This window comes from Mandrillus leucophaeus, unplaced genomic scaffold (genome assembly GCF_000951045.1).
Source record: "Mandrillus leucophaeus isolate KB7577 unplaced genomic scaffold, Mleu.le_1.0 Scaffold616, whole genome shotgun sequence".
NCBI lineage: Eukaryota > Metazoa > Chordata > Mammalia > Primates > Cercopithecidae > Mandrillus > Mandrillus leucophaeus.
In genome coordinates this window covers 1,018,847-1,037,973 of record NW_012106653.1, presented here as the reverse complement: position 1 = coordinate 1,037,973, position 19,127 = coordinate 1,018,847, and the positions used below count along the sequence as shown (strand labels likewise).

At 40.4% G+C, this 19,127-nt stretch overlaps 1 long non-coding RNA gene across 2 annotated transcripts in view; it reads left to right on the top strand.

Moving 5' to 3' along the window:
- The window catches only part of LOC105553907, a 219,604-nt gene that overhangs the window by 120,588 nt on the left and 79,889 nt on the right, over positions 1-19,127 (top strand). Inside the window, exons 2-3 of one of the 2 annotated variants that reach the window (XR_001008236.1) lie at positions 900-1,025; positions 3,414-3,539. This is a non-coding gene — a long non-coding RNA (uncharacterized LOC105553907). The remainder of the gene's footprint in view (positions 1-899; positions 1,026-3,413; positions 3,540-19,127) is intronic. The other variant, XR_001008237.1, reaches the window with a different exon arrangement.

Below are 19,127 nucleotides of genomic sequence, written 5' to 3'. Positions count from 1 at the left end.
AAATCCAGACTCTGTGGCTTCCTGGGTAACTCTGATGGCTCAGCCTCTGGCTACATCAGTTGGTGTGAGGATTAAACGAACCAATCCATGTAAGTGCTCAGATCGGAGCCGTGCACACACTACATATCCAATACATATTATCATATTTGATCACTGAATTCTCTGATAACCTCTTTTCCAGGGAATGAGGTGAAATCTAGAGGGAATTCTTGAACTTTTCCTTCCCTGCAGTGACTCAGAATGTGGTACTATCGGGATTTTCTGAGACCTCAGTTCTGCTCCTCCCCTCACCCTGCAGCCTGGCTCTGACTCTCCACCCCGGTTCTGCTTTATGCTATGGCTGCCTCTCCCCTGTCCCTTGTCTTGGCTCTAGGTCTGGATGGTCCTGGACTCTAACCCACATTCAGCTCAGACTCACCCTGGTGCCAATCGCCCGCACTATCCTGTGTGTTGTAACTTTAAGTGGCTGAAGGTCTCTTTCTAACATTTTAACTCAAGGGATTTGAATCACGTTTCCTGTCTCTTAGGGAAGACAGGGATTCACTTTTCAAGAGCATGGATCAAGTAGCCAGCCACTCGGTGGAAAGCACTGCTCTCCGTGCCTGGGACACAGTGGTGAACAAAACAAAATCTCTGTGCTCATGGAGATCTCATGCTAGTGAGGGAGTCAGACAGGAAGCAAATGGATATTTGATTGAATGCCAAGTTTCTGGTGCAAATTTTCTCAAGAGTTGCAAAGTAGTCATCGTAATAATTTCCACCTAGGGAATATTTACCCCTATGGGGCAAATCTGTCCATTTCTGCCCATCTGAGCAAGTAAAACACAGGACTGCCATAGTTATTGCGGAGCTCCACGAAGCAAGCAAGAGTCATTATTGGTTTATTCTCTTCCTTCCAGGAAAATATTTGCCGTGCCTGCAGCGTCCAAGGATCAGTTGGGGCCAATGTAAAGCCAGTATTATAGGATACTTCTCAGACTGACAGCCCAATGTCACTGGAAACCACTGGGCCACAGGAAAGGCAGGTAAGAATCATGGTTATAGATTCAGGTTTGGTGTCAAGACAACCGCTTTAACTTTTAGGTTCACTATCACTTACCAGTAGAATAACCATGAGCAAATTACTTAGCCTCTCTGTCTTAGTCTTCTGGGGTTGCTGTAACAGAATACCACAGACTGGGTGGCTTCAACAACAAACATTTATTTCTTTGAAGGCTGGGAAGTCTGAGATCAGGGTGCCGGTATGGCCTGGTTTTGGTGAGGACTATCTTGCTGGTTTGAAGATGGCAGTCTTCTTATGTCCTCACATGGGAGAGAAAGTGAGCTCTAGTCTTTCTCTTCTTGTAAGAACACTAATCTCATTATGGTGACTCCATCCCTATGATGTCATCTAAGCCTAATTACCTTCCGAAGGCCCCCACCTTCAAATACCATCACATTGGCGTTTAAGGCTTCTACAGATGAATTTTAGAGTGGGTGACACAAACAGACAGCCCATAACAGCCTCTAAAGCTCAATTTTCTCATCTTTAAAATGGGGACATGTAAGTATTTAGGTCATAGAGTTTCATGAAGTTTAAATGAGATTATGCACCCCAGATTTGACGTAGTACAAAATAAACTGTACCTGATGTTTAAAGTCAAGCTCATTTTGGCCCCAGGAAGTCAATAAGCCTATTTAGGGCATTCAAGAAGCAGAGCTACTGTTTGTCTTCTCTGGGCTGCCACAGGTGTGGTGGAGGTTTCCCAGAAGGCAGCAATATTTTGTTAAATAGAGCAGCCTCTTGGATACTTGGTGAAACCAAATCCCTTAGACATCACCTGTGAACATGACGAGCAAGGCCAGTCCTTAGGGAGATGGCACCCTTAGGAAGCAGGCAGGGGTTAAGTGGCGCAGTTCAGGGCAGGTCTTCAGTGATGTGGGTGAGCAAGTGTGGAAGGGAAATCAGATTACACAGAAGCTGGAAGACAGGAAAAATGATACTGTAGTTTATTTTCTGAACTGGCTAAGCAGACAGATGCCCCATAATTCACCCAGGTGGCATGAGGGCCCAGGCCTGTGTTAGCAGATGTATCCCAATGCTGAGTGCCTGGCTTGGATTCATTAGGAAGAGGTAGGGGTTTAGGGGAGGGGATTTATTTTATCATTTTTTTAAATTACTTTTTGAGAAAGGGTCTTGCTTTGTCACCTGTGCTACAATGCAATAGTGCAATCACAACTCACTACAGCCTCTACCTCCCCAGCTCTAGGGATCCCCCCACCTCAGCCCCCAAGTAGCTGGGACTAGAGATGTGCACCACCACATTTGGCTAATTTCTTTTTTCCTTTCTTTTATTGGTTTTTTTTTTTTTTTTTTTTTTTTTTTTTTTTTTTTTTGTAGAGACGGGGTCTCCCTGTGTTGCTCAGGCTGGGGGGAGAGGCTTAATACAGGTATAACAGAATTATAAATTTATTCACATAACTCAGCTGTACAATAAAACTCTACATATTTTTTACATATTTATTTTTCTATAAATTCTACAAATTCTACCTATTTATTTTTCTCAACTGATCTAATCTTCCTGGGCCCCACCTGCTGGATTGTGGGGTGATCAGGGACTTACGATCAAATTCCAAGCTCACTCTCTTCCACTGTGATAGTTTCTTTTGAACTAGTCTTTCAAACTCTCAGTTTCTGTCAGATAAATATTTAGCTAAGGGAGCTGTGTTAGTTTGTCTTCTAAATGTGAGAGAGGCCCTGGTGGAAAAAACATATTTCTTCTCACAGGTAATACTGAAGGAAAAATTTAATTAGGGTGTCTCTACAAATGTAGATTTTTCATGATTTCCTTGCAAGCTTCCCTTCTGCCTCACTTTTTCCTCCTCTAGAGCTCCAATCCTCCTCCCTTAGCGCAAGGGAATCCAGTGCTTGCACTCTTTGTAAAGGAGCATGTTCTGGTGCCAGAATCCTCTGTACCTAGCAGCTACTCCTCCAAGGAAGATGTGCAAAGAGGGCAGCTTAAGCAGATGCAAATTTTAGGGTAAAACTTTAGGCCCCAAAGCTAAAAAATGAGGAAGACTCTTTTCCTGCGTACTTCAAGTGTCACTGCTGGCTAGTCTTAGACATAAAATAAGCTTTGGTTATTAAACATGCTTTTTAAAATATAAATAGACAACATTATATGTCCTACAAACTATTATCCTAGTTGTTTAAAATGCATATTTATATACAGTGATATGGTTTGGATCTGTGTCCCCACCTCAATCTCATGGTCAATTGTAATCCCCAGTGTTGGAAGTAGGGCCTGGTGGGAGGTGATTCAATCATGGGGAGCATTTCTCATGGTTTAACACCATCCCCCTTGATGCTGTCCTCTCAATGGTGAGTTCTCGTGAGATCTGGTTGTTGAAAAGTGTGTGGCACCTCCCGCCAGGCTGTCTTGGTCCTGCTCCTGCCATGGAAGAAGCCTGTTCCCACCACGCCTTCCGCCACTAGTAAAAGCCCCCTGAGGCCTCCCCAGAAGCAGATGCTATCATGCTTCCTGTAGAGCTGCAGAACTGTGAGCCAAATAAACCTCTTTTCTTTATAAATTACCCAATCTCAGATATTTCTTTATAGCAATGTGGGAATGGATGAATACATACAGTGACCAAGTTCTGCCTTCCTATATTAAGTTTATTATAGCTGCAAAGTAGCTACATATACTAAGCTAAATGCGGTTTCAAATATTGAGTCCTTCTTAATATTTAGGTGTAAATAATTTGACTTCTGTGAAAGTTTTAAAATACATATATAACAAATATTTCATACCTAACTGTGAAGACAACAAAAATATCACCCATTATACAGGGTAAATAGACTGAGATACACAGGTTAAATAGATAGCCTAAGATGTTACATTGTCTGAGTCAAAATTAAACTACTACTTAATTTTTTAAAAAAGGACTATTATGCTGAGATAGTTAAACATGGAAGAAAGCTTGCTTATTTAAGCAATGTTACCCAAGATTAGTGGCAGAGCACATAGAAAAAGAAGAGATAGGGCCCAGGTTTGAGAAAATTAAAGAAAATTGATGGATTACTTAGCTGATTAGTTTTAAGAAGTGTTTTTTGTTCAGCAGAGGTGGTCTGACCTCAGTGCACTTAGGGCATTGTTTACATGCTTCAGAGGGTTAAGGAGAAGAGTTAATCCCGAAGGTGTTCTGTTGGAGAGACCAGATAAGTCTACGTGAGCCCCAGCAGGGTATATATACTCCACTACCATCAAGCCTCCACCTGAAAATGTCTCCATTTAACATGGCAGTGCTGTCAGTTAAGAGCCAATTTGACTTAACAAATTCAAAGAAACTACTAGTAAGTTTATACTCATGTACAAGTTCCAATGTACTATTTGTAACTCCCCCCTGGTCTGTTCCATGCAAGAAAGGCTCTTAAAGTCCTTCCCTTTTCATTGTACTACTTTGCTTCTACTACTAATACATATGAATGCCAAAGCAGCTGCCTCTCTAGAATTCCTCTTCCATTATAGAATCTTAGAAGTTGTGACTTTCATTTGTGCCAGGGATCTATCTTTATCTGTGGTTAATGCAAAAACCTGAGTCCTATACTTAAATACAACATTAGAGCTGAACAATAAGGATGTCAAATATTATAATCTAATTTCAGAACTATGATGCTACAGAAATAGTTAATTATAGGAATACTTAGAACATACTAGAAATAAATAGGCTATTCTTGAAATACACATCAAAAGTCATATTACTCTTTCTTTTAGACCTATAGATGGGGTCGCACACCATTCTTCAAAGACTGGAGTCTCTACATGAAATGACTTGATCCTATTAAGTGCATTCTGCTATATGGTTGCCTCACCAACTCCCTTCTTGCCTGGACTATTACAGTAACCTGTGGATTGGTCTCCTTGCCTTGAGACGATGACATTTCTGGCACTTAAACCCATCAGCATCAAGTTGTTCTTTTGAAAACATAAATATGGCCATGTTGCATGTTTTTAAACCTTTCAATGGAATACCTTTAACTACAGGATAATGTTTAGATTTTTCTTTTTAATATACTTTATGTTCTAGGGTACATGTGCACAACGTGCAGGTTTGCTACATATGTATACATGTGCCATGTTGGTGTGCTGCATCCATTAACTTGTCATCTACATTAGGTATATCTCCTAATGCTTTCCCTCCCCGCTCCCCCCACCCCACAACAGGCCCCGGTGTGTGATGTTCCCCTTCCTGTGTCCAAGTGTTCTCATTGTTCAATTCCCACCTATGAGTGAGAACATGCGATGTTTGGTTTTCTGGTCTTGCGATAGTTTGCTGAGAATGATGGTTTCCAGCTGCATCCATGTCCCTACAAAGGACATGAACTCATCCTTTTTTATGGCTGCATAGTGTTCCACGGTGTATATATGCCACATTTTCTTAATCCAGTCTGTCATTGATGGACATTTGGGTTGTTTCCAAGTCTTTGCTATTGTGAATAGTGCTGCAATAAACATACGTGTGCATGTGTCTTTATAGCAGCCTCATTTATAATCCTTTGGGTATATACCAGTAATGGGGTAGCTGGGTCAAATGATATTTCTAGTTCTAGATCCTTGAGGAATCACCACACTGTCTTCCACAATGGTTGAACTAGTTTACAGTCCCACCAACAGTGTAAAAGTGTTCCTATTTCTCCACATCCTCTCCAGTACCTGTTGTTGTTTCCTGACTTTTTCTAACTGGTGTGAGATAGTATCTCATTGTGGTTTTGATTTGCATTTCTCTGATGGCCAGAGATGATGAGCATTTTTTCATGTGTCTGTTGGCTGCATAGATTTTTTAACATGGCATGCATGACCCTTCACTCTCTGGTTTCCACACATTCTCCAGAATTACTTCATGTTGCTCCCCTATGTCTATTCCTGCCTCCAAGAATTCCCAGCCTCTTGTGCTGTGGACTATGGCTCTCTATGCCTCATACCTGTGCTGTCCTGGAGCACTTCCTTCAACTGATGCACAAGGAAATCTTGCTTATTCTTTCCTGATCTACCTGGGTTTCACCTTCACCTGTATACAGAGTTAATGCCTTCCCACCCCCTGTTCCCATATCAGGCTGTGTACTATTGAAACATTTATCAATCCCTTCAGGCTGTGGCTTAATGTGCCCATCTACTTATCAGCCTTGGCAATTTAAGGACAGAGGTTTTGTTTTGTTTTGTTTCTTGTTTTTTAATCTCTCTCATTTTTGTGTGTTCTCAGGGGCAGGAGAGAAGGGATGTTAATATGTTGAATTAATGTTAATCATTAAAAGGGTCACAGCCCCAAATTTCTTTAATCCCTATTTATTCCAAATTGATTGAATTTATAACATTCTTATGAATTTTGAATGATCTTAAAATGAAATAATCTTATTTCACAAAATAATCCTTTGTTGAAATATCATTCAACAAAGATATTATTCTAAATACTGAAAACCGAAAGATTTTTAATTGGAGAAAGCATAAGTCATAGAGCTATTTGGTGGTCAGTTAAGAAGAAACTTGGACAGGATGCTACCAACAATGGGAAAAAAAGAAAAGCCCCAATAACCATCCTGTCTTATAACCTACAAATAATATTATATACAATTTTAAATTCAGATGTATTTGTTAGCATGTTTGAAACCTATTTTTGTTTGTTTGTTTGTTTGTTTGTTTTTCTGGGCTCCTCAGATAGTGAATTGGACTTAGGAACAGATTGTGAAGAATCAACTAGAATCAGTCAAATGGATGGAGGGTGAATGTCTTCTAGGGAGGTAACTTACCAGAAAAAGAGGCTGAAGAGTAGGCAGCGAGGGAAGAGCTGGTGGCTCCTCATCTGCAGCACAGGGTGTTATGAAAGTAGGAGAGAGAAGGCTGGCACAGGGTCGGGGGAGTCCACAGTAGATCATGGAGGGTTGTACAAACCTCATTAAATTCCAGAGACCACAGGAGGTCTCAGAAGCATTTTTCCAGGGGAGGGATGCTATCAGATTTGCAAAAAAGCAGACTTGAAAATCATTCTCAGGGTAGCACAGGTGCTACCAAAGCCAGGAGGAACTGTAGCCTGGAGGTGGATAGCTTAGTTAAAAAACAAAACCAACAGTAGAAGGAAGAAATAATAACCTAGGGTAGTGATGAAGCAAAAAGAGAGATAAACGTAAGAGATATTTAGAAGGCAAAATTAATTAGGTTTGATAACCCCTTAAAAATCAGGTAGAGAGTGACGTTCAATGTCCGCATCAGACAGGTGGAGGTGCTATTTGCAAGAATAAAGAACAGAAACAGCATATTGGGTGTCAGGTGGAGAGGGAGCTTTTGGCAATGTTTGGGATTCAATCTGTGAAGCTAATATTATAAAACAGTGTACCAAAATGATATATTAGCAGTTATAAATGCACAGAGGAGGAAATGACTCATTCTGATTAAAGAAGACTCAGATAAGTTATCTGAATTTTGAAAGATGTGTAGATTTTCCTCAGTTGCAAAATGAAAGAACGGGTATTACAGGAATATGTGCAAGTTAAAACATTGTAGGAAAGCAGGGTGAATCCCAAGGTACAGTGAGAATCTGGGCAGGCTGCACAGTGCATGGCAGAGAATGGGAGCTGATGCTGAAGGAAAGCAGGAGTGAAACTGGGAGAAGTTTCCACGTGCTTAGGAGCTGTTCCTCTCTGCTCAGGAGCGAAATACACTCTCATGAGTCCCAGGGTCGGTCAGTGCTTGTGTGTAGGTGTCCCTTTGGAAGGTTATGCACAAGGCGACATGTGAAAGCTGCTGGCCAGGTTTAGAGAATCATGAAGGAACTGAAGGCTGAAGCTCACAGGCTGGCCAGCCCCAGAGGAACTTCTATTTTCTGCTTTGCACTCTAGCCTCAGAATGTGCCATGGTGGCAGCTGTCATCAGTATAGCATCTTACACATGGTGTGCTCCTTGGCTAGGAAGATATGCCCCTTGAGAGACTTCTGGACGATGGCGGGCATCATTTCCAATTCCCTCTCCAGGTCCCTACATCTCTCATATAGGAGTCTGCTACTGATGACAAATCTGGTTTTCTGAGCAACTTATTATGCCTTGCAAGCCACCTTATGTATTAAGTGGCATGCTTTCCTCCCTTTCCTGGCTTGTGCCCCAGTCACTCAAGTCTCAGGAATGTATTCTTTTCATTTCTTTTATTTTTTAACTTCATCTCAATTTTGTTTTTTTGTTTTTGTTTTTTTTTCAACTTTTATTATAGCTTCGGGGGGTACATGTGCAGGTTTAAAGGAATATTGTGTGATGCTGAGGTTTGGAGTACAAATGAATCCATCTCCCAGGTAGTGAGCATAGTACCCAGTAGGTATTTCTTCAGCCCTTGCCCAGTTCCTCCCTCCCTACTCTTGTATTCCCCAGCATATATTCTCATCCTTATGTCCATGTGTACTTTATGCTTAGTTCCTAATCATAACTGAGGACATGTGGTATTTGGTTTTCTATTCCTGCATCAGTTCACTTAGGATCATAGCTCTAGCTGGAACCATTTTGCTATAAAGGACTTGACTTTGTTCTTTTTCATTGCTGCATAGTATTCTGTGCTGGATACATATCACATCTTTACCCAATCCACAGTTGATGGGCACCTGTATTGATTCCTGGCCTTTGCTAATGTGAATAGTGCTGCAGTGAACATAAGGGTGCATGTGTATTTTTTATAGGACAACTTATTTTCCTTTGCATTTATACGCAGTAATGGAAACTTTTCTCTATGCTTTCAAATTTTATGCCCTGCCATCATTCTAGCATCTATCACACTTGGTTTAATTGTTTGTTTAAGTCTATGTATCTTCCCCTGGACTGTGATTTTCTTGCCCCTACTCCACGCCCACCCCCTTATTTCTGTAACAGTTGTGCCTAGAACAGTGCCTGGTACATAGTAGGCACTCACTAAAGTTTCTTGTTGAAAGTCATTGAATAGTATGTAAGAAAAAGGGAAGCTTTTTATTTATTTACCATGGAAATTTCTCTCAGTGTGATTAGTAAGCAAAGTTTCCTTCTTCCTTCACTTTTCCCCATAGTCAGAACCTCTCACTGCAGGCTTTGGAAATGCGATCCTTCATAGAGCTTGATGCTTGGCTACTCTCACAGTGGATCAAGACTGCACTCTTATTCCCATATTTCAAATGATAATTTTTCTTGATTATGTGTGAAATGCACTTATCTGTGGAGGAATCGATCAGTTCTGACTATTTACACAGTTCACATCTGCAGAGGGAAACTCTTTCGTAAATAAGATACAGCAAAGTCCAGAATCTGTGAAATCATTTTAGTCCAAATGAGTCTTTTGTGTCCTTTGTTCATGGAGATTGTGTGAAGCAAGGCGCACCTGTTTCAATAGTAACTGCAGCCCCACACTGAGAAAAGAATTTTTGAGTTGTGTCATTAGAAGTCATAATTGCATATGTGAGAGAAGAGGGGAAGGATAGGGCAGGATGCAGTCACATAACAGGTAAAAGGGTAAAACACTGTTCTCTTAAAATAGTAGAGTGATTTAATTTGGCCTTAAATAGCAGTTGTATGCATTTTGCTTCTAATTCTAGCGTTCTCAGTGGAAAAAAAAAAAAAAAAAAAAAGGAAACTGACCATGGATTTATTCCAGGGCATTTATGCCTGATCTGCTACCTGTTGTGGACAGAGCATCTTGTAGGTTCTTTATCCTCATGTATGGACATAGGGGAAGACAAAACTGACTAGTTAATCGTGGCAGGTAATTATTAGGAGATGCCTGTTTTGTTTGTTTTGAATGTCTAAATTATCCCAGAAGGAGAAAAAAAGCAGGCTCCCCAAAGGGGTGGCATCTGAGCTGAATTTTGAAGCATGAGAAGTTAGCAGGCAAAGACTATGGGGAATGAGTATTCATAACCTAGGGCACCAACATGCACATGCAGGGAAAAAGAAACCAAGGTGTTGTACTCAGAAAACGCAGAAATACTGAGAGTAGCTCAATAAGACTATAGTGTAGGTTAAGGGAGTGAGAAATGAACCTAGGCAGGCATGTAGAAGCCCGATGAAAAAAAGACCTTATGAAACACACCAAGGACTGTGTCACTTATTTAGAAGTGAATGAGGAGTCAGTTGAAGATTTTAAGAAGGGAAGTCACATGGTTAGGGTTTTATTATAGAAAGACAACTTTGGTAATGGAACCCAAAACACCAAATTGAGGCAAATCTGTAGAGGGGGAGAAGGCCCAGCAATGCCAGGCCCAGTCCAGTATGTACACCTGAGAAAAACTTCCACATGTGCATATAAGACACAAAGAGATTTGTTTCAGCCTTCTTTGCAATAGAAGTACTAGAAACAGTCTAAACACTCACTATTAAAGGATTGTGTATATAAAACGCAGCAGTGTCACAGAATGAATGTATTACCACAATTAAATGGCATGAACTTGATCTTTATATATATCAATGTAGATTGGCCTAAAAATAATCATGTTAAATGAAAAAACCAAGAAACGTGAAATTTCAATTATGGAATTATCTAACTTTATATAGATTTAGAAAATGCACACAGACCTAAATAACATATGGCTACCTGTGTGTGTAAGTAAAAATTTAAAGTGAAGCGGAAGGTTATACACCAGTCTCACATAATGTTTGTGTGAGGAGAGGGGGCAGAGAGGGAAATAGAACTAAATAAAGGTGGTGAGTAAAAGTGGCTTTAGCTTTTTCTGAAATGCAATATTTTTGTATGTCTTTAAGGGAAATATAGATTATATTACTTATGTAATTTTTCTAAATATATAATTAGGGAAAAGAGATTAATAGCAAATATGATACGATATTAACAGGTATTCTGAATTGTGGGTGTGTTTGTTCAATTATACTTTGTATTATACTCGAAAAATAATTTATCTTCTTATAAGTAAAATTGTGTGTATGTGGTGTGTGTATGCATGTGTGTATGGTGGCCAGATTCATGTGAGTATTAGCTGAATCTGCTAACTATGAAACCAGGCGATAGGAGAGTTTCAGATGCATTGTCAACCAGGTTACGATAAGAACAAAAAGAGTTGAATCAGTTTGTGACTTAGCAGGTCAGCACTGACTTTGACAGGGATGACTTCAGCAGAGTAGTACAGGTGGACATCAGATTGCAGTGGATTCAGAGAATGAATGAAATATGAAGAAGAGGTGACAAGTGTCATCTATGTCCAGAAACTTGGCTGTAAAGAGGAAGAAATAGATGGACTAGTACGTAGAGGAGGATATAAGTTTAACGAAGGTGGTTGTTATTTTTACGAGTAAGGAAACTTGATATTGCTTATCTGAAACAGGAATAATATAATAAAGAGGAGAGGTCAAAGATACAGCTGAGAGAGGCAATAAGTGGTGAGGTTAGGGCAGAAGAAAATAGGAAGGAAGAGAGTCTACTATGGGAGGGTGGAGCCTCCCTGAGCAGTGAAAGTCAAGAGAGGCAAGGAGAAACTCAGAAGTGCAGAAAGGAAGGCATGATATGAGTTTGAGGAATTTCAAATGAACAGCTTCAATTTTTTTAAAAATGCAAATTGTGTAATTCTGCCTTGACTGAATATTCTCACTTGCATGGAAGAAATATAAGAATGTGTACTTTCTTGTACATAAATAACTATAGCTATTTATCTTCTTGTTATTATAGAAAATTATCAAAAGCAGTAGTAATATTATTCTTCTTGCAATTACAGCAATTTTGGTTTTGGCAAGTATAATGAATATTAGAAAGAAAAGCAAATTACCAAGTAATGTGGACAGGGATGTGCTTTTAAATAATAGAATCTGTGCTTAGACCATGAAAGTTGTTAGGTCTATATTACACCAATATATCATGTTGGAAATTAAACATATTATATTTTACCATGTGCTAATTACATTAAATACTCCATAGAATTACACTGATGTACAATTCTTAACTGATTTCTCTTTCCTCCTTTTCCATTTGTATCCCACTGAATGTATTCTTTATTTGACCTAATTGATTAGATTAATGGAAATTTTTAGCACTTTTTAGTGACACCTTCATATATAATGCAAAATACTTGGAAATACTATCAATTGACTTCATTCATTTGAGAATACCAGTGGAGCTCCCAACATCATAATTTCTCGTAACTTGATTTTCATGGGATCATGGAATTCTAAAATTGGAAGAAATATGTTTCTAGTCATCTAGTATAGCTTCCAATCCATAGGCTGAATCCTCATGGCTAATGAAAGCCTGGAAGAACATTAGAACCTCCATGAGGAGGTAAGGAATGAGCAACATTTTCTTCTTTTTCTAGGCGAGGCAATTATATATGACATACTGTCTGTTGACAAATATGCTAAGTGCGTCAGTAAGCATTTATTTCTATTCATTTGGCCAATAGTGGCCAGGCATATATTTATTGAATCAACATATAGTTACACAGGAAATGGCACACTCTGCCAACTAGGAGTTTCCAGTCACATACAGGAGACAAGACATCAGATAGCTAATAAGACATACAAATCCTCAGTACTCAAAGGATGGCACAACTTGCTTTATAGTCATACAGAAACAATTATTTGTTTGTGGACATGGAGCATCCTTGGAAAGCTATTAGCTTCCATGTGAGGAAAGCTACATGAATGCTGATTATAACATGTTACAATTGAACATCAGCACTGCAAAGAAATGTCTGTGCTTTCACTGTTGGACTGCCTAACAGTTTCAAAGAGTTCCCAATCAAAACTTGGTGAGTTGGTATTCTTGAAAAGGGGGAGAGTCATTCGTGAAGCATTCCATATTTAAAAAAAAAAAAAAAAGTAAAGCAAAGAGGGAGAGTGGGTAGAACTTATGAGAGGAGCAAAATGCTCAGTTAGGGATGTTGGCCGGGTGCGATAGCTCACTCCTGTAATCCCAGCACTTTGGAAGGCCAAGGTGGGTAGATCACTTGAGGTCAGGAGTTTGAGACCAGCCTGGCCAACATGGGGAAACCCTGTCTCTACTAAAAATAGAAAAATTAGCTAGCATGGTGGTGCATGCCTGTAATCCCAGCTACTCAGGAGACTGAGGAGGGAGAATGGCTTGAATCCAGGAGGCAGAGATCGCACCACTGCACTCCAGCCTGGGTGACAGAGCGAGACTCCATCTCAAAAAAAAAAAGATGTTTACCATGAGCCCAACATTTTTAAAAATAATTGTGCCCCAAAACTGGGATGCAAAAAGGAAGAATAAGTTAGTCATATCTTCAGTAAAGAAATTGCATTGTGAGGCCAGGTGCGGTGGCCCACGCCTGTAATCCCAGCACTTTGGGAGGCCGAGGCAGGCGGATCATTGGAGGTCGTGAGTTCGAGAACAGTCTGACCCACATGGAGAAACCCCATCTCTACTAAAAATACAAGATTAGCCAGCGTGGTGGTGCATGCCTGTAGTCTCAGCTACTCTGGAGGCTGAGGCAGGAGAATTGCTTGAACCTGGGAGGCAGGGGTTGCGGTGAGCCAAGATCGCACCTTTGCACTCCAGCCTGGGCAACAAAAGTGAGACTCCATCTCAAAAAAAAAAAAAAGTTTCATTGTGACGTTGGAACCCACGACTCTTTCTTATAAAGAACTAAACTTTTTTTTCTTTCTTTCTTTTTTTGAGATGGAGTCTCGCTTTGTCACCCAGGCTGGAGTGCAGTGGCCCGATCTCGGCTCACTGTAACCTCTGCCGCCTGTGTTCAAGTGATTCTCCTGCCTCAGCCTCCTGAGTAGTTGGGACTACAGGGGCCTGCCATTGCACCCAGCTAATTTTTGTAGTTTTAGGAGAGACGGGGTTTCACTGTGTTAGCCAGGATGGTCTCGATCTCCTTACCTCGTGATCCTCCTGCCTCGGCCTCTCAAAGTGCTGGGATTACAGGCGTGAGCCACCGCGCCCGGCCCAAGAACTAAACTTTTAATATAGCATTTAATTTCAGCCGAGACCCTTACGAAGCTGTGCTTTCATACATGTTACACTGTTTTAAGCAGATGATCTGTTGATTCAGAAGAGTGGGAGTTGAAGTCAAATGACTCCTTTTTTTTCTGAAAGCACCTTCATATGCTATTACAGAGAAGGCTGAGGCAAATTTCATGGTTAGAGTCATATTTGAAATTTTTTTTGATTGCTTTGACATATTTTATACAAAGTATTTTGTATTCTATAACTAAAGTTATAATTTTTGTAAACAAAAACAAAAAAGGTAATTAGTTAAGAAGATGGGGCTACATCTTACATTTCCAAATCGTCAAGGAGCAAAGTTTGCAAAGCCGAGCTATTATGTGCAAAACCACCATCTAGTGACTAGAATGAGTAACTGCATGCACACAAGCCATAAGAATATAAAAGCATCAAGGACCCATGAAGCGGCGGGTACAGGGACTCGCTCCCATGTTGTCACTCATTAGCCAGTATGAATGAAAACTAATTTGTCAGTAATTAGTCTCAAGTCATACTCTCTACACTCAGTGAGCCCTTTGGGTTTTACAATTTTATGCAGTCTCCCCCTTTTCAGTATTGGCTGTATTTTGAAATGACCTAATAATCATAGTAAGTTGTAAATGACAGATAATTGACTTAACACGTTCTCCTCCCAGGACATATTTAAATTTTGAAAGACATTACTAATCAATAGAGCAGGGATTTTGTGTTAGTAGGGCCTTAGCTTTTTTTTTAATTAAAAAAATAAATCAACTTCTAAATAATTGACCAACTATTCATTGCATTTCCCCTGATTAACTGGCATGGTCATTAGAAAACCTTTGAAACATCACTCAAACATTAAAGTTCTGACTATTAGTGCTTTTCTCTTACTTAGGAAGGCAATATATACAAAGCAGAACACTATAAAGTTAGATTAACATATTTTGGCATGATGTGTTATCATATGTTACCTTGTATGCAATATCACATTTTTTGTTGTTTCCCTGTGTCAAAAACATAGCTTCCTGGCTAGGCTCAGTGGCTCACGCCTGTAATCCCAGCACTTTGGGTGGCCAGGCAGGAGAATCGCTTGAGCCCAGGAATTTGAGACCAGCCTGGGCAACATAATGAGACCCCATCACTATGAAAGAAATTACAAAGCTTATGAAAAATCTAAGACATGGCTGATATGCCTTTTATGAAGAAGAAACAGATTCCTGAGAGTGCATTACAACAAGTGTATTACAATTTTTTTTTTCGGGCTTGGATTTTCAACCTACTGCACAACCTGCCCTTTCAGAACACTCCTAAATGCTCTATGGCTCAGAAAAATGTCTTCTGATTATCAGAGGGTATCCCTACTACTTGTTCAGAAAATAATGTCCACAAACTAAATGTCCAACAATAGCAGAATGTTTAAATTAAATGCAGCATATCTTCATGCTGGACTAACTTATAGACAACAGAAGCCAATTGTCTGCAAATATTCAATGACAGAAGAAGTCTTTGAATGTAATTTGATGAGTTTTTAAAACCCCTATAATTGTATTTTTAGTAGGATTTCAAGTTTGAAAAAAAATAATTTTTTTATCCCTAGAAAAAAATACTGGAATAATGCACTTGAAATGTTAAGAGTGGTCATCTATGGATGGTAGGATTAGGGGATACATTTTAATTTCCTATTTTACCTCACCTGTCTTTTCCAAAATGTCAGCTACCATGTTTTCCAGATTGCATTAATGCCCCCAGTTCTTCACTCATGTCTGCATCCATGCGCTTCCCCTCTAATTTTGTAGTTCTTCCAGTAAAAAGGTAGAGTATTTTCCCCACACCGTATAGTTGGGTTCATCCCTGTGGGTGGCTTTGGTTATTGGAAAGTTAGTGGAAATTTCATGAGTCAAGGCCTGGAAAGTGCTTTTATTGGTCTTACCCTCTTGTACCTCTGCCATATGCATGAGAAGACCGGCCTGAACTGGAGGATGTTCTCCAGTGGAGGATGACATTCACAAGGAGCAGAGCTAAGCCCCAAGCTGGGCCCAGCCGATCCCCGCTTACCTGCACATCTTTGCTGCTGGGATTGTTGAAGCTGATTGCTACGCAGCATTATTGTAGCAATAGCTATCTAATTCACTGTTACTACAAATAAGCAATATGTGTGATTCAAAGTAGTATCCAGCGTAATTGTGGAGTAGGAGGAGAGACCCAAGGATCGAACATTTGTCTCCTCGCTGCAAAACAAGTGCAATGCTTCCCACTCCCTGGGCTTCCTGCAAATTTTCTTTTATAGATGTCTTCTTAGATATTGAGTTCAAGTACACATTGAAATCTGTCATATGGGTGGGTAGAGACTGCTAGGACCACAGGTCAACTCAACTCAGGTATGTGCTTTTCCTATAATTTTTCCTCGCTTTTCCTGGTATTAGTTGTAAAAAAGGAAAAGTATCAATAATACATTTACATATATTCCTTGTCAAAATCACTGTATTATTTTTCAATTTTTCATGCTCCAATTGCTATCTTCACCCTCTCTCTCTCTTTGTCTCTCCTTCCTTTCTGCCTCTATGGTTTCCTGTATTACCATGGGGAAACAACACAAAGGGGCAGCAATGACAGAGGGTTCTTCTTAAGAACCCCTCCTTGAAACAACTCAGCTTAGTACAGCAATATTTCACTCCCTGAAATATTTTTCCCTGAATAGGTGAATCTTATGTGCCATCCTCTGGTTTATGGGCACTCCAGTGCATTTACAGAAGATATTTGACTACATTGATCACCCATGCTAAATGCAACAAATTCACTCACCATTCCATTTACCTCATGCCAGCGCTAGCAGAGTTTTAGTGAAGGCTGAGGACTCAGGACCAAATCAGTCTATCCAGAGTGGGTTTGAGGGACTACTAACACGACCGTTCTAAGACCTGGGGTATTACAGTTAGTCCTGGATCTTCAGTGATGCTGAAGAAGCAACATTGCACCCGTCCCACCCCTTGGCTCTGGGCTAGCTGACATTTGGACACTTGACAGAGAAAGGGTACTGTAAGCCACCATGGCTGCATGGGGAAGCTGTGAAAAAGGACAGAAAACGAGGACAACCTCATCACAGTCTCCAAGGAGGCTGACACTATCTGGTCTCCTCTTTCCTCCTCCTGCCAAACCTCAAAGGAGTAGGCATACGGAAGAAGGCGTCCCATCTTGCCTCCACCCTAGGCCCCTCTGGCTGTGCTGATTTGTGAATTAGGAAAGCCTAAAATGAATATGAGATTCAAGTTTAGAAACAAAACAGCACTAAAGTATACTTTAAGAGCTAATACAGAATAGTTTTGATAAATTTAAATGACTTAAAGAGATGGACTCAGACATGTACTATTAAGGAAAACTGAGAGCCAGCTAGAGGGGAGCATTTGACAGACAAGCGATGAGAGTACATATTGGAAAACTAAAAGTGTTTCATGTTCAGACTCCCAGCCAGTTGAGACTGCTTGCTGAACCACCTTCCTCAACTGACTCAGCTATGGATTTGGGTTGGAGAAGAGAAGAAGAAGGAGAAGGAAACAGATTATGAATGTTTCTTTTTCTTGGCCTGCTCCTGGCAAGATGTTTGTCCCCTGCACTTCCCTACTATCTCTTTCTGGCCCCTTTCTGCATGCTCCAGTGGGGACTCTGCTGGTTTTGTGACCCAGTGTCTTTCATACAAGTGACAATTTCCAGACAGGCATGCTTCGGTCTTGCAGGAAGAGGGACCAGCTGGCCACATCAATCTGAGAAGATATAGTTGATGCTCCACATACTCTGTGTTCCTTGTAAGACCCCCTTCTTCTTTATCATCCGTCCTCCTCTTGTCTGATATGTGTGGGGAGAGAGGAGATTGGTGAGGAGGGGGTGCTTGTCCCAATTATCCTGAAATGGGGCTTTGGAAATCTTCAAACCTAGAATGGAAGTGCCACTCTCCTTTTGCCCTCATATGCAGGCTGTAGGAGTTAATTCCAGGAAAACAAGGAGCACTTCCTCAGCCCCTCACACTGGCTTGTTAGAATTCTGTAGAGACCACCCAGGCAGGGGCATTGCATTCCAGGGCTCATCCCCACTGCCCCTCATTTGCCCAGTCAGCCACTTGGCTTGGCCCAGTGGCTTGGACTTGTTTTTATTCCCACTGCCACAGCCACTAAAGGTAACAGTAGTTTATAAAAAACTACCAGAGTGGTTCCTCTGTGCAAGGGGCCTTCACAGCCACACCCTGCCGAGGAATGTGAGGTTACCCTTGTCTTACCTGTCAGAAAAGGATCAGACAGCAAGAGATTTTCCAGACCCTACACTAGGTTCCAAGGCTTTACAACAATAATGTCCGGATGTTCTCTTGAGAATAACATGGCAAACTATTTCTTACACATTAAGATAAGATTGATTCCCTAGTGTGTGGGCAAGAGGTCTCCCACTCTGGTGGCTTTTTGCTCCCTGACTCTACTAACTTAGGCCTCCCTTTGTGGGGTCCGTCTTTGTAGCTTTCTCTGTGCCCTGTCCCGCTTTACTCCAGTGACTTCCTTTCCTGCTTGGTTCCCACTTCGGGTATCACTCAGAGAGCCCTTGGAACTGCTAGATTGAGCCATATGAGAGAGCCATGTTTGTAGGTCAAAAAGTCAAATATTAGGATATTTGTATGCTTTAACTTAAAAAACAAACAAACAAAAAAAAACCACTGTGTGCACCTACCAAGCCCAAGGAGAGTACTATGAGGGATTTATGTTGTGTGAAGTCAACCACTATACATTTTATTAGAACTGAGTCAGAAGATCCAATATTTTAATAAGCCTAATGGAAATCTTTTTATTCCTCAAAATTTCTTTTTCTAATATGAATAAGTATCTGATGGAACATCTTTATTTGGCACATGGGGTCATTTTCTTGCTAAAGTCAAGCTCATTAATATCTGTTTAACAGAATTAACTATGATTCTGTCAAATATCACATTAGATCTCATTGCATGTCAAGTTGAAGTATCAATAAAAATATATTAATATGCTTTCTTAAGTAAAGGCTAAACCCAAGGAAACCAAGTCAGGAAGCATTCATGGACTTGTCCATTTGAGAAAACTTACAACTATTGTTCATGAAAAGCAACTTTCATTTACTTCAGGTGTTCTCAATTCTAAGAAGTTCATGTTCTAACTGAGAAAGAATAGAGTTTAGCGTTTCAGGGAGAAAGAGGTTATTTGGAG